The sequence below is a fragment of the Carassius carassius genome, chromosome 1, assembly GCF_963082965.1.
Source record: "Carassius carassius chromosome 1, fCarCar2.1, whole genome shotgun sequence".
NCBI lineage: Eukaryota > Metazoa > Chordata > Actinopteri > Cypriniformes > Cyprinidae > Carassius > Carassius carassius.
In genome coordinates this window covers 28,148,536-28,164,118 of record NC_081755.1, presented here as the reverse complement: position 1 = coordinate 28,164,118, position 15,583 = coordinate 28,148,536, and the positions used below count along the sequence as shown (strand labels likewise).

Below are 15,583 nucleotides of genomic sequence, written 5' to 3'. Positions count from 1 at the left end.
TGTACATTTCTGTATGTGGAAGTTTAAAAATGCACTCCAACTGAGTTTTATAGAGATACACAAACTGAACATGTGAAGTAAGAATACAAGGGCTTGCTAAGCTCTGTAAGAATGTTACTTCCTCTCAGTCTGCCATTCTCTCCTCAGAGGAAAAGAAAATCTAAAAGTAGAAAAGAGGAATATGTCTCCACTGACAGCTGAAGCATTAAATGTGTTCAATCTTGATCTATGGTTACATCCACAGCCCACAGATGCTGACTAAGGAAACTGAAGGACATAGAAACTCATGATAGGCAGGATCCTCTGGACAGAGAATAATCAAATGATTGGGTTACTCTTAATACTTAATACTCATATTGAATCAGTATAGTGAAAAAGTTATTACTTTCCATAAAAAAGGAAACCCACAGTGGTAGGATTTGGTACATTCTGGAGTTCCTGTGAACTTTGACTAACTTTGACTTTATCCCTCCTAAAACAAAAATACGACCATGCATCAGTCCATTTTGGCTGTGTATTCTGTCCGCACTGTGCAAGATGTGAGCAAGGTTCAAAATTAACACCTTCCAAGCACCAAAAGTAAATAAAGTTACTCACCAGCTGGCTGGTAACTTTATTTAAAATGATGTGGTTTAAATCACATTTTAAGAACTAGAGTCAACCCTTGAACATGAACATGATTTAGGAGAAACTTTCTGCTTAAGAAAACACATGTGCATTTTAACAACTTCGTCCTCTAGGATGTCTATAGTCTTCTTTTTTTTTCTCTTTTTTTCCCCCAGAGATCCATGTGGCAACCCATATGTGGAATAAAATGTCACATTCAACATCCAAAATAAGCAGGAATAAAATCACAGTATGTCTTCACATTTAAGTGCAGTTTCACTAACAGATGGAGGCCAGCTTGTTTACGAAGCTGAAAGTGATACAATGATCTGCACGTTTTATCACTAATATACAAAGAAAAACAGCTACAAAATGTATTTAAAGATGTTTAATATACAGTACTGACCAAAAGTTTGGACACACCTTATCATTCAAAGAGGTTTCTTTATTTTCATGACTATGAAAATTGTAGAGTCACACTGAAGGCATCAAGGGCTATTTGACCAAGAAGGAGAGTGATTGGGTGCTGCGCCAGATGACCTGGCCTCCACAGTCACCGGACCTGAACCCAATCGAGATGGTTTAGGGGTGAGCTGGACCGCAGACAGAAGGCAAAAGGGCCAACAAGTGCTAAGCATCTCTCTGGGAACTCCTTCAAGACTATTGGAAGACCATTTCAGGTGACTACCTCTTGAAGCTCATCAAGAGAATGCCAAGAGTGTGCAAAGCAGTAATCAAAGCAAAAGGTGGCTACTTTGAAGAACCTACAATATGACATATTTTCAGTTGTTTCACACTTTTTTGTTATGTATATAATTCCACATGTGTTAATTCATAGTTTTGATGCCTTCAGTGTGAATCTACAATTTTCATAGTCATGAAAATAAAGAAAACTCTTTGAATGAGGTGTGTCCAAACTTTTGGTCTGTACTGTATATTTTTACTGTATCTTTGCCTGTGTTCCTGCTAATTAGTTTTGACTATCCGAATTTGTATCCGAGTTGAATTCTCCTCAGTTTGCCTGTATCGTCCATGTTTTAAGTGGTTGTGTTTCTTTGACAGCATGTTTATTTGTTTAATATATAATGTTTCATGTTCTGTAAGAAATAGCTATCAATGGCAAATCCTCTTTCCAATGGCAAGTGGTGTTACCAAGCATATTCAAGAAACTGATTATACTGCAAGTCAGGGATGTTGTGAAAGCATGTGTATGGTAGGGGTGCACGATAAATATCGTGCGATAATTAATGCGCATCTCGTCAGTAAAGCCGGTTCTCTAATCAGCGGTAAATTCCATCAGGTGCTTGATTTCACATAGAGCAGCTGTTACTACACAGAGCCATTGTTAACTGAGAAGATGCGCAAATCCACGTTCATTTTCAGTGTTTATTTGCGCATCTTCTCAGCTAACAACGGCTCTGTGTAGTAACAGCTGCTCTATATGAAATCACGCACCTGAGGGAATTTACCGCTGATTAGAGAACCGGCTTTACTGACGAGATGCGCATTAATTATCGCACGATATTTATCGTGCACCCCTAGTGTGCGGTTTCTTCTCCATTGTCTCATTCAAAGTACAATTCATTTCATTATGTGGATAAGATCAGCCAGAAAAATAAACTACAGATAACCCCCTAAATTCAGACAAAACACCATTTTTCTTTTCCTTCAGAATGAAAAACAATGTTTTGATCAGCTATTGACGACTCGTACGACACCTTCCCTTTGGCCATGTTTGGGGCTTTGCCGTGAAACCCAAAGGAACAGATTCTTGCATATTTTCAACACAATTGTCTTTAGAAAGCCAGTCTTGGTTAGACCCCACGGGCAGGATTACGTAATCTCACAGAGAATGAACTGTCGTTTGACAGAGGTCATGGTAAAATAAGAGGGAACCCATGTAGAAAACCATACGTGACAGATGTTAATGAGGCGAGGAGGGGAAGTTTGTGTTTGATCTGATGTGATAGAGTTAAAAACATAAACATCTGTGTGTGTGAGTGCTTTTGAGGAGGAACACATAAGCAGGGAAGAGAATACAAACACTGCTTAAGATGGCAAATTGGCATATATATGCAATGTTATCTGGTTTATACAGAGTGAACTAGCATACATATTAACACAGAAACACTCATCCGACACTTCACAGGCTGCTAGAAGGGCCGAGGGTAATTTTCTTAAGGGGGCAATGTTCAAACGGCCACAAAAGCACACACCATCTGTGTGTGCATTTATTCACGGCCGCACACAGACAGCCCTGAAGCTGTCGCGTCAGTCACACTGTGCAAATACTTTCAAGCAGATATCCAAAAGAGCATTCCTCACTCTCTCGAACTCTTCCATCCCTCCAGCTATAAAGGCTAATATGATGAGCCAAGGCCAAATCAACCCCCCCACCATTTCCCTACTGATAGCTTGCTTTCTCTACGGGAGGATGAATAAAAGCATATTTATGGCCAGCGAGGATATAGCAATCCTGACAGCAGGGAGGGACCGGTGCCAGCTGACCTTATGCAACACACACACACACACACACACACAAACACACACACACACAAACACATTCCAGGCTAAATCCTCTTCAGATGTAGGTCTTCTCATCCTGGGAGTAAACAAGCCTTTTTCACTCTTGACCTATTGACAGAAATACCACCAATGGTGCACAGAATAAAAAGAAAAGTTAATCAATAAAAGTGTACTTTTTACTTTAAAAGAATAGTTCAGCCATTATGTTCTCATTTCTGAGATGTTCTTTTCTTCCAAAGACCACCAAAGGAGATGACAAGAGAATAGTCAATAGTGACCAGCAGCTACCAAAAAGACTGAAATGAACCATAAAAACAACAGAAAAGTAGTCTATACGACTTGTGTGCTATCTTCCAAGTAACTTGAAAACTTTGTGAGAGGATTATACTAAAATTAAAAGTAACATACTCAAAATCCTCCTATACTTGAAGGGATAGTTCACCCATAAATGAAAATTACCACATGATTTATATATACACACAATTTATAAAACAATCATAGTTATAGTAAAAATGTCCTGTCTCTTCTAAGCTTTATAATGGCATTTAATATCGGACAGTTAGCGGAAGCAACAGATTGTTTAAAACTTTGTTTATAAAGTTTTAAATATGGACATTATTCTTTAAAAAATGCTTTAGAAGGCCTTTACTAATGGCCCAGAGCTGTGTGGAGTGCTTTTTATGATGGATGGATGCATTTTTTTTGTCTTCAAAATCTCAACCACCATTCACTGCCATTATAAAACTTGAAAGAGCCAGGACATTTTTTAATATAACTGATTGTATTTGTCTGAAAGAAGAAAGTCATGTAAACTTAGGTTGGCTTGAGGGTGAGTAAATCATGGAGTAATTAGCATTTTAGTGTGAACTATCCCTTTAATTCAACTAGTGAAATTCATTCATGAATATGCAAGATGTGAGTAATTAGTAGGGTTGCACGATATTGAGAAAAAATGACATTGCGATATTTTATTTTTCTGCGATTTATATTGCGATATGAAATCTAATCAAATTTTTTCTTACAAACAAAAATGGGGTAAGCAGATTTACATTCTCATTTTAAATGATTTAAACATCGACACCATCGTATCGATTGATTAATATGCGCGAGGGAGAGCTGGCCCATACAGTTAATGAATAACGGATCAACTACGACAGCCTACATCACACATCCTGCGATGTGACTATCGTGGATTCGTACATCGCGATATCAATGCTTAAACGACACATCGTGCAGCCCTAGTAATTAGTAAATCATAATTCAAATTATTTTTCACATTGATTATATAACAGCAGCCAAATGAGCTACTGTTATGGTACTTTGTCAAGTCCACTTGGCTCAATGTAGAGTTGACATAGGGGAGACCACACTGAACTTAGTATTTAATTATAATGCTGGTTTATTAAAGATCGATTTACAAAAGTCAGTAAATGGGAAGCCAAAAAGGAGAATGTTCAAGAAGCGCCGACCGCAGCCAGCCTCTCATCGTCAGGCCGGAATAGCAGAAAGAGAGACCCAAATCCACTGAAAGGCAATGATTTTAAAGACACCCTCATCGGTCCACCAATTAGCACGGCACGGCCCATCGCAACAGCTCCACCTAAAAGTGACACAGAACAGCAGCAGTAGGCAATTCAGGCTTGATTACCCACACATGGCCAAGCCAGGGAGAGACACACCCAGCACTGCATAGCCAGGCGTGACATCACTCCCCCCCCAAAAAACAGAGGCCCACGTTAGTGGGACTCTGGAGATTGGGAATGTAACCATAACCAACACTGACCACTCTCACCCCAGATCTCCACTGTATCTTACCACCCAGCAAAATCCTGGCACCTTGGATAGCTAATTAAGGGAGGACAGAGACAAGACAAAGACAGGGTAGAAAAAGGACAACATCACATCGACTCATCTGGGGCCCGAGAAAGCGCATCTGCTAACACATTGTCAGCGCCACGAATGTGTCTAATAGACAGTCGGTAGGGCTGCAAAAACAGCGCCCACCGCATGAGACGCTGATTAGCATTTTGTAAAGACTGTAGGAATGTGAGCGGATTGTGGTCTGAATGAACCACAACGGGATGTAAACCACCCCCCACATATACCTCGAAATGCTGAAGCGCCCAGATCAACGCTAGAGCCTCCTTTTCGATCGTCGAATAATTAAGCTGGTGACGATTACATTTTCGTGAAAAATAACCTACTGGTCGCTCAATTTCTTGCTCATCTTTTTGTATGAGCACTGCGCCAGCCCCCACCTGACTTGCATCCACTTGAAGTTTAAAAGGATCATCTAACTTGGGTGCAGCCAGGACAGGCGCAGAACTCAACAAAAGCTTTGCATTTTCAAATGCACGCTTACAATCATCGGACCACACAAACTTAACCGCTTGTTTTAACAAATTGGTAAGTGGGGCCACAACAGTGGAAAAATTGCAACAAAAATTTCGATAAAACCCAATCATCCCTAGAAAACGCATCACTTCCTTTTTGGTAGTCGGCGAAGGAAACTGGTCAATGGCCAATACTTTAGCCCTAATTGGCCGCACTTGCCCCTGCCCCACCACCTTGCCTAAAAACACCACAGTGGCCTGGGCAAACTCGCATTTCGCAAGATTCACCGTGAGCGCTGCTGCCACCAACCTCTCAAAGAGCGAACGTATGCGCGTCAGATGCATTTCCCAGGTGTCTGCGTAACACACCACGTCGTCTATATAAACTGCACACCCTTCCAACCCCGCAATGACACGATTCATGAGACGTTGGAATGTGCAGGGGGCGTTTCGCAGTCCAAAACTCATACGGGTGTAAGAATACAACCCCGAAGGTGTAATAAATGCAGAAATTTCCTGCGCCCTAGGCGTATCTTCGATACGTGGTAAAGGAAAGGAATCAGCCTTTGTTACCGCATTCACCTTTCTATAGTCTGTACAAAACCTAAATGTGTTGTCAGATTTTTTTACAAGTAAGCATGGTGATGCCCAGCTCGAATATGATGGTTTTGCTAAACCATTACCAAGCAGATATTGCACACTGGCATCCAAGCTTTTTCGTTTGTCCGGAGCAACACGGTAAAATCTCTGTCGAATGGGTTTTGCATCCCCCACGTCAATGTCATGTTCAATAAGATTGGTACAGGTTGGTGTGTCGGAAAATAAAGACGAAAACTCAAAAAGTTAAGATTTTAACTGATCACGTTGTTCCCCATCCAAATGCCCCAAGAGGCTATCCAAGCTAACCAACGTGTCTGAATTGTTTAGCCTAGCCTGCAGGACCGCATCATCCGGATCTCGCACCCCATCCCCAGCTGCCACCTCAGAAGCGTTGGGTGCGCCCTCCCCAATAGCCAGTCCAACAGGTCTATAAGCAGTCTTATCACCCACCACCTGCAATGGTGAGAAATAATATGGTTTCAGTAAATTAACATGAATCCGTTGTGTTTTCCTCCTCCGCTCAGGGGTGGACACCACATAGTTGTTCTCCGATATTTTCGGCACAACAGTATATGGACCAGTATATTTGGCCTCTAATGCAGAACCTGGAATTGGCAGCAACGCAACCACTCGATCACCAGGGCTAAACATTCTTACCTCTGCTTTAAGATCGTACCGTCGCTTCATTTTAGTTTGCGCTTCACATAGATTTGCATTAGCCAACTTCCCAGCCAAGAACAACCTTCGGTGAAAGCCATGCACATAATCAGCCAAATTCCCAGGTATCTCCACGCCACCATCTAAATCACCACTCAACACCGATAGAAAGGTGCGCACTTTGTGCCCAAAAACTAAGTCATTAGGGCTAAACCCCGTGCTCTCCTGTACTACCGCACGGGCCGCCAGTAATAGCCACGGTAAGCCCTCTTCCCAATCTCTCTTAAGTTCTACACAATAAGCGGGCAACAACGATTTCAATGTGGCATGAAAACGTTCCAGAACCCCCTGGCTCTGGGCGTGATATGCGCTACTTAAATTATGTTTTACTCGCAGTTCTTTTAACGCCGCCGCAAATGTCTTGGACGTAAAATTTGATCCACGATCGCTTTGGATTACTTTTGGTAGACCAAAAATGGATATAAACTGAGACAAAGCCTTCACAATTGATCTTGTGGTTATAGTCCTTAAAGCATATGCCGCAGGGTAACGTGTCGCTTGGCACATCACTGTGAAAAGATAAACACTGCCAGACTTTGACTGTGGCAAAGGGCCCACACAATCAATAACTAGATGTTCAAATGGAATGCCCACGGACTGAATGGGTTGTAGCGGTGCAGGTTTAATTTAAACATTTGGTTTACCTGCAATTTGACAAGCATGGCAACCTTTTACGAAACTCGCTATATCCCTTTTTATCCGTGGCCAATAGAAATGTCCCAATACATGATTGTAGGTTTTCCTCACCCCAAAATGGCCAGACGCTTCTCCGTGCGCTGCTTTTAACACCAACTCCCGGTATTTCACAGGCATCACCACCTGCAACACCTGATCTGCCACATCATTGTCCGCCCGAGGCGACCACCTGCGCAGCAACAAACCATTTTGGATCAGATAACCATGATCAACATTATCATCACCCGAGGCCAAAGCAAAATACTTCTCAAGAGTACAATCATTCTTTTGCGCCTCAATTACCTCACTAGAAGACAATGGTGCTGGTAAATCTGGTACAAACACTTTAACTGCACTAGCCTTAGATACATCAGATGGTTTCACTGTCTGAGCACGAGCCATTGCTCGCGTCACCGCACAGGCAGTGAACACCTCTGGAAAATCTTTAAGACATTTGTCCGGCTCAACTGATGGCATAGCCACTGTTTTAACCACAGGGGATGGACATGACATCTCCGGCCACACACAACCCCCCGCCAAATTATTTCCGATAATCAGGTCAATATTTTCTACCGGTAGAGTCGGACGTACAGCTATAGTCACCTCTCCATTCACAAACCCCGACTGCAACTGAATTCTATGCAATGGCACTGGAAACGGTTGAAGCCCAATTCCTCGAATCAACACAAAACTCCCAATATCAGACAAAGAGGAGAAAGGCAGGACCGACTGGCAAATGAAACTCTCTGAAGCCCCAGTGTCACTCAATATTTTAACTGGTACCCTATGAGCATCTCCCACCAGTGAAACGAACCCTTCGGTGATAAAAGGAGCGTAATCAGACACTGTGATTTTAGGTTCATCACACAACATGTTAGAATGTTCAGGATCAGTTTGAGTTCCATTTAACTTAACATTCCTCAACTGCGCAGCGGGAATCGACGAGGCACAGGCAACATCTTTGACATTGCTTACTTTACTCTTATTACGGGCACTCAAGACTGGACATTCCTTTTTCCAATGACCTAATTCAAAACAGTAATGGCACTTACTGTCGGCATCACGTTCCCATGTTCTATTACGAGGCGCAGGATAAGACCTCCCAGGAAAACCTGCATTTACGCGGACGGGGCGATTTTCCTTGCGATTATAATAACGCGGAGAAAAATCCTGCATATGATTTCTATGCGTCAACACATATCCATCAGCGGGGACAGCAGCCTCGGCAGCGGTCTTCACCTTATGTTCGTTTAAATATGTACCAATCTGTTCGGGCAAAATGTTCTTAAACTGTTCCAAAATAACTAAATCGCACAAATCATTAAACTAATCAATCCCTTCCGCTGTGCGCCAGCGATTAAAAAAACTACTAAGCTCTCTGGCCACATCAGCGTGAGTTTGTTTTTCCGACTTTCTCCAATTGCGAAAACGTTGTCTATACGCCTCAGGAATCAATTCGTAACTTTTTAACACAGCCTCTTTTACTGATTGGTAACTCTTTCTTTCGACAAAAGACAGTGCCACAAATGCCTCTTGTGCACGCCCAACTAATACCGTTTGTAAAAGCAACGTCTTATCTTCGTCACTCCAATTCTGGTCGGCAGCAACATTTTCAAACAAAGAGAAAAATATGTCCGAGACATCTCGTTCGTTGAATTTTGGAAGAAACTTTATCATATTTGCTACACCCGATTTCTGAGTGGAATTTCCACCGGCTCTACCTTCAGCCACCAGCTTAAGCCTGGTGCGTTCAAGTTCACGAGCCCGCTCCTGTTCATACTCCAAATGCTTCAGTTTTTCCGTTTCAAACAAACGATCTTTTTCTCTTTCAATAGATTCCATTCTCTTGCGTTCTAAATCTTGTTCTATTTCCAATTTCTTTTGCTCAAATTCCCATCTCTTTTGATCCAATTGCATCTGCAATAATATTTTTTGTTGCTCATAGGTTAATTCGTTACTTTTAGCCGAGGGACTTGAAACAGGCGGGTTGTCAGGAAACACTTGATTTTCTTTCAAACGATCACGAATAAAATCTATCAATTTATCTTTTTTTTTGCTGTTTTTGGCAGTGTCAGTTCAATCCCATAAAAATCTGCAACATTCACCAACTGCTCTTTTGTTAGCTCCACCAACAAACTCTCCGAAGGAGCAGCAAAAAAAAATCCTCCAACACACTCATTGTACAGACTATTTTCAATACACTATTAACCAAACTAATTAAATATACCTGTACGTTTTCCAATTCCTCTTAAACAACCACAAACAAACAATTTTGCAAAGTGAAAAAGCAGGTCCAGCAGCAGAGCAACTCACGGAGCTCTCCCCCTAAACATTTACCCCCCACTATACAACCCTATCTTCACACTGAGTCCAAGAATCAGGATAATTTCCTCACCAATACCGACAGAGACGTACTGCCCCGACTGAAGCCAATTCAGCCGGTTCTCTACGGCGGTGCCCTGGTCCAGACTCCAGTGACAACAACCTAAATCCCAGCGCGAAAGCGCTCTAACACGGGGATAACGATAGCTCCAAAATTTTAGTCGCCCCACTACGTAAACAGCAATCACACATTACAAACAAAGTGGCTGCACTAAATACTCTAATCTACTAAATAATGCTACCCAATTTACCTCAAATCCAAATTCAAAACCAACAAGATCAGCGCAGATCTCCCCGAAACAAAACATCCGGCGAAAAAACCGGCATGCCTAAAACTACGCCCACTGATTTCATTCACAAAATCACACCGATGACGTTGCTACACACCGCACTACGCTACCATAGCCGACAGTGGGAATCAAAGTAGACTATACGTACCAATATTCGGGATCAAAACTTATCGGACGAGCCCCCATATGTCAAGTCCACTTGGCTCAATGTAGAGTTGACATAGGGGAGACCACACTGAACTTAGTATTTAATTATAATGCTGGTTTATTAAAGATCGATTTACAAAAGTCAGTAAATGGGAAGCCAAAAAGGAGAATGTTCAAGAAGCGCCGACCGCAGCCAGCCTCTCATCGTCAGGCCGGAATAGCAGAAAGAGAGACCCAAATCCACTGAAAGGCAATGATTTTTAAAAAGACACCCTCATCGGTCCACCAATTAGCACGGCACGGCCCATCGCAACAGCTCCACCTAAAAGTGACACAGAACAGCAGCAGTAGGCAATTCAGGCTTGATTACCCACACATGGCCAAGCCAGGGAGAGACACACCCAGCACTGCATAGCCAGGCGTGACAACTTTTATGATGCTGCTTGCTAATTGTGGAGCTTGATCGCATTTGTCAGCATTCACTTTCATTATACGAAAAGAGCAGAGTGAACATTTTACAAACTATTTTTTTTTTTCGAAGTTGCATTAAAAGAAAGAAAGTGATACAGGTTTGGAACAAATTGAGGGTGCAAAGTAAATTTTTTGGGGTGAACTATTCCTTTAAATTAATTTTTTCTGTATGAGCAAATGCAACACTTCTTTCTGCCAATAATTAGGGGGAGAGTTTATTCAGGAAAATCCGCTAGCTTCATATAAAAACAAACCATCCCAGTAAAAGGTACAACAGAGCACTGTAGTAAATATGGATACGAAATATACTCAATGACATATTCCAATTAATTCAGCACCAGATTCCTCTCCAATAAATGGAATTTGAATTATAGTGTGTTGTTTGACTTCATCCTAACAAACAATCAAATGTGGCACTAGCCGTACTCTGAGAAATAAATCTTAGAGTCCCTTATTTAGAGGGAGAGAAGCAAAAATCAGAAGAACCGACAGATCTCGATTTAAACAATTCACACTGACAGGAAGGAAGATAGCCATAGAAACAAAACAATACACAAATGTCCACAAATGCTGCTATTTCTCTGACTTCATCCAGGCTTCTTCCACAATAAATACATTAAAGTGTCAGGAGAGATGAAACAAAGAAGAACAAAGCAGGGACACAAAAGGATGTAGCTTAAGATATATATGGTCTGGATTAGGGGTGGGCGATATACTGGTAGACATAATTAACCAGTAGAGATTTTGGACTATTGCTCTATCGCAGTTACACACTCACATGGCATTGCTGATTTGCTACATGGTCATGAAAACGTTTCATTTGCTGTTTAAAAACATCCCATTTTAAGCCGTTGAAACACAATCAGCAGTGAAAGAGAGCTCATTTGCAGATACTGTTTCTGAGCGGTGTCAGAGAGATGAATGCACATGAAGACAGTGCTCATAGAGTATTGATTTATTCTTGCCACTTTATAAGCCAAAGTGCCCATCTTTGCAAATATCCTCGTAAACACAGTAATTTAGGTCTTAATTGAAAGTAAACAGTTCAGAATGAAAACACGTGTGTAACAGTACTGTATATTGGATCCGGGAAGCTCTTAAAGTGACAGCAGTCTAATATTCCTGCTGTCTGGCATTTTAATCAAACAAAAAAAGAGAGAAAAACTCTCACTGCTCTTGACTGAATCACTTTTGTAAATGTAATATGAATTATATATATATATATTCTTGTATCTTTCAGTGTTTTTATACATTTGATTACTATATACAATGTATGTAGGATTTCTTATTTATTTGTTCTACTGTAGTTATTTTGGATATGCTTGTAATCCGTTTCTTATTCTTATTTAAATCACTGACTGTTTACTTGTCTTCATTGAGCTTGAGTTTTTTTTTTTTTTAAGCTATACATTTTTTTAAATAAACTATATTGTGATATATATCACTACCATGAAATAAAATTACTCATATTGTCAGGGCTCGAATTGCAAAATAAAATCTAGAGAAACAAGGTTATGTTTGCATTTCTGTGTTTTCTTGTTTTCCAAGAAAATTTGGAAACGAAAAGTTCAAATTCACATCAATTTTGAACCTCTGTAAAGTGTGACCATCCACAAAATTAACTTTAAACCCATGTATATGAATATGAAGACAATTTACTTGTGCAGCTAAATGTTAAAATAAAAAAAATAAAAAAACTGAACAGAATCTGTGTTGTTTGTGTGTGTTCCGTATCATTTAGTCTTAATCCTGATTAAAAGGTCAGTCTATGTGAGCTAACACAGGCAGTGTGTGTGTGTTTGCATACCATCTGCCATTGCATATCTGATCAAGTTAGACAAACCTCCAGAGTCACCCTCATGACATCTATAAATATCCTGGTCTCTAAAATACCCTAAACTAATATACAACCAAGATTATTTCTTAGATTGAAAAGAAAAAGTCAGAAAAACTAACAACCAATGCACAGGAATATCTGTATGATGCATTTGGTAAAGATTCACCAGTGAGAAAATAATGTGAGCATCAAACTTCCTGTGCAGGTAACAACAGCCACCGACTCAACAGCTGAAACTGCCACGCCTACCACTAACCTCTGGTTGACATGACAATGTGGCACTTGTATATGGTGCATTAGGCCCAGAGGCTATGAGCCGGTCACAGTAACTCGCAAAGAAAACAACACACTCAAGAAAACATGAACGCTTACAGGCTGTGTCTTTCTTTGTTAGGATGTGCATGAAAATAAATGACATATTATCATGTTTTAATGAAAACGCTCAGAGTACCTGCATCTTATATCCAGTAGCACACAGTGAGGAATCTGCTTTTCACATTTTCACGTTAATGCACAAAGAGACAGTGAAATAATAAGGGGGTCACTGGAATAATTTTGTACCGTTATAAGTGAAGAGGAGGAGTAAGGGGGAATAATTTTCCATTCAGTGGTGAAATAGCACTTGGACCATGGGGTCAGTCAGTAATGGATGCAGATTTTTGTCAAAAAAAAAACCTTCAACAGCTTCAAAGTACTGAAACTGAACATCAAGACAAAATAATAACTGGATTTATAAAAATGACCCCATTCAAATGTTTACATACCCTTATGTAAACCCCCATACCCAATACTATGTGTAATTTACTGGATCATCCATGAGGGTTTATTTATGTTTTGATAGTTGTTCATGAGTCCCTTGTTTGTCCTGAGCAGTTCAACTGCCTGCTGTTCTTCAGAAAAATCCTCTAGTACTGCACAGTCTTTGGTTTTCCAGCATCTTCTGCATATTTGAACCCTTTCCAAAAGTGACTGTATGTTATTGAAATCCATATTTTCAAACTGAAGATAACTGAGGGACTCATACACAATTATTACAAAAGGTAAAAACATTTACTGATGCTAAAGAAGGAAATGCAATGCATTAAGAGCTGGGGGTGTAAACTTTTGAACAAGATGATGATGTGTAAATTCTTCTCATTTTTATTAACGATCATATATATATTTTTTTCATTTAGTGTGGACTTCAGAAGCTAGACAAATGCTTACATGCCTCCCAGAAGACAAAATAAGTACAATTTATTCTGATCATCCAACCAAAATTTTTTTTAGATGAAATATTTCTATAATTGGTAACAGGGACCAATTCTGACTATTAACTAGTTGCTTATTAGCAGGCTTAATAGCATCATATTGGCTGTTTATTAGTAATTATAAAGCACATATTAATTGCCTTATTCTGCATGATCATATTTTTAGATCCCTTAACTCCTACCTGATAATCATACTAAACCATATCACGTTCTCTGGCATTGTTAGAATTCATATAAAAAAAGTTATCACCCAACTGGTGTGTAACACACATACACACATAGACACACACACTGTATTGTGTGTGTTAATATCCATGAAGGCATTCATGCATACATGTCCATTCAGACAAGCTTTATATATATATATATATATATATAGGTCTAACAGACATCAAATAGGCTGGAACATCTCTAAAGTGCACTACAAACACACACACATTCGGTCTCTGCAGAAAAAAAAAATACAGAGAACATGGCAGTACGAAGGTTAAGTGCTTAAACTCACTGAACCCTTAGACCAGACAGAAAGACGCACTCACACAGACATATTGTACACAAAATGAACAGCTTGAAGTGCTCTGTGAAGTGATTACATTAAAGCACAGGAGGAACAAGAGGACAGATGTGTCATTCACTCTTTTTTCTAAGAGCCTCAAGGTAATGCATTCCCTGTAATCAACACAAACACATGAAATAATGCCAAAACGGGGAAATTATTAGCCTATTATTTTAAATCATCAATGATTAATGACAATCTAGCTGAGCAAAGTTATTCATAGCATTGTATGTTGACTTATTGATTCCCTGTTTATCTGAAATGCTTTAAAGACAGCGTACACAATAACACAACATGTGCAGGGCTCTCTTGGGCCCCATTAAGACCGAGGCTAAAGTGGCTGTAATGGGGATGTTCATTCATTCATTTAATTTGTCAAGCAAATGGATTGTTTTCTTGGGACTAGTTGGATAGCAACATCACAGCGCTTGAAGCTGGCTGGATACAAATATATGTGATAAAGTCACTCTTTCTCTGTTTCATATATCACCATTAACAAAAACAGACTTGGTACATTAAATCTGCAAAGTGAACGACACTTGTCGTATCTTCTTTAAATGTATGTTTTGCATATTACTAAACAAAACATAGATTAAAAATTATGAAATGTATATACATTATACACATCTCAGCTGCTTTTTTAAACATAGCTTTTCAATAACTACTAAAGTCAGATGACATGTCAGGGTGCACTAAACAACTGCAAGGAGGTAACCATAGCAGCGGCGGGCTACTTTCTGTTAGGATCAATACTGGCCAGTGACCTGACGAAGCACAAGTGCTCTTATTATTTGCAGCCTTTTTCCTAGCTTTTAAATATCAAAAATATATCCAGAACCTTTAGGTGGTTAGGTCAAAATGTCTTTATTATGACACTTAACTAGGGGCACCAAAATATAAAATGAGAAATAGGGTTGTCTGAGATAAGACTGTGCTAATGATAGAAATTAGTAAAAAAAAAAAAAAAAACTTAAGTCACTGAATGATTTACACACTAATACTTACACATAATAATAAATAATTTAGCATAATAATAAAATAATTACTAATAATTAGCAATAAATAAAATAATTAATAATATATAAATAAATAATAATAATAAAATATTATTATTCAAATCAAATTGGCTTTTTTTTTTTCGGAAAACAATAAGTTTTGGTCTTAAATTGCTGAATGTTTTAGGCACCGGGACA

General features: G+C 39.7%; 1 protein-coding gene across 1 annotated transcript in view; it reads right to left on the bottom strand.

Moving 5' to 3' along the window:
* The window catches only part of stat5a (signal transducer and activator of transcription 5a), a 94,882-nt gene that overhangs the window by 42,659 nt on the left and 36,640 nt on the right, over nt 1–15,583 (bottom strand). The gene's annotated exons all lie outside the window — the stretch shown is intronic.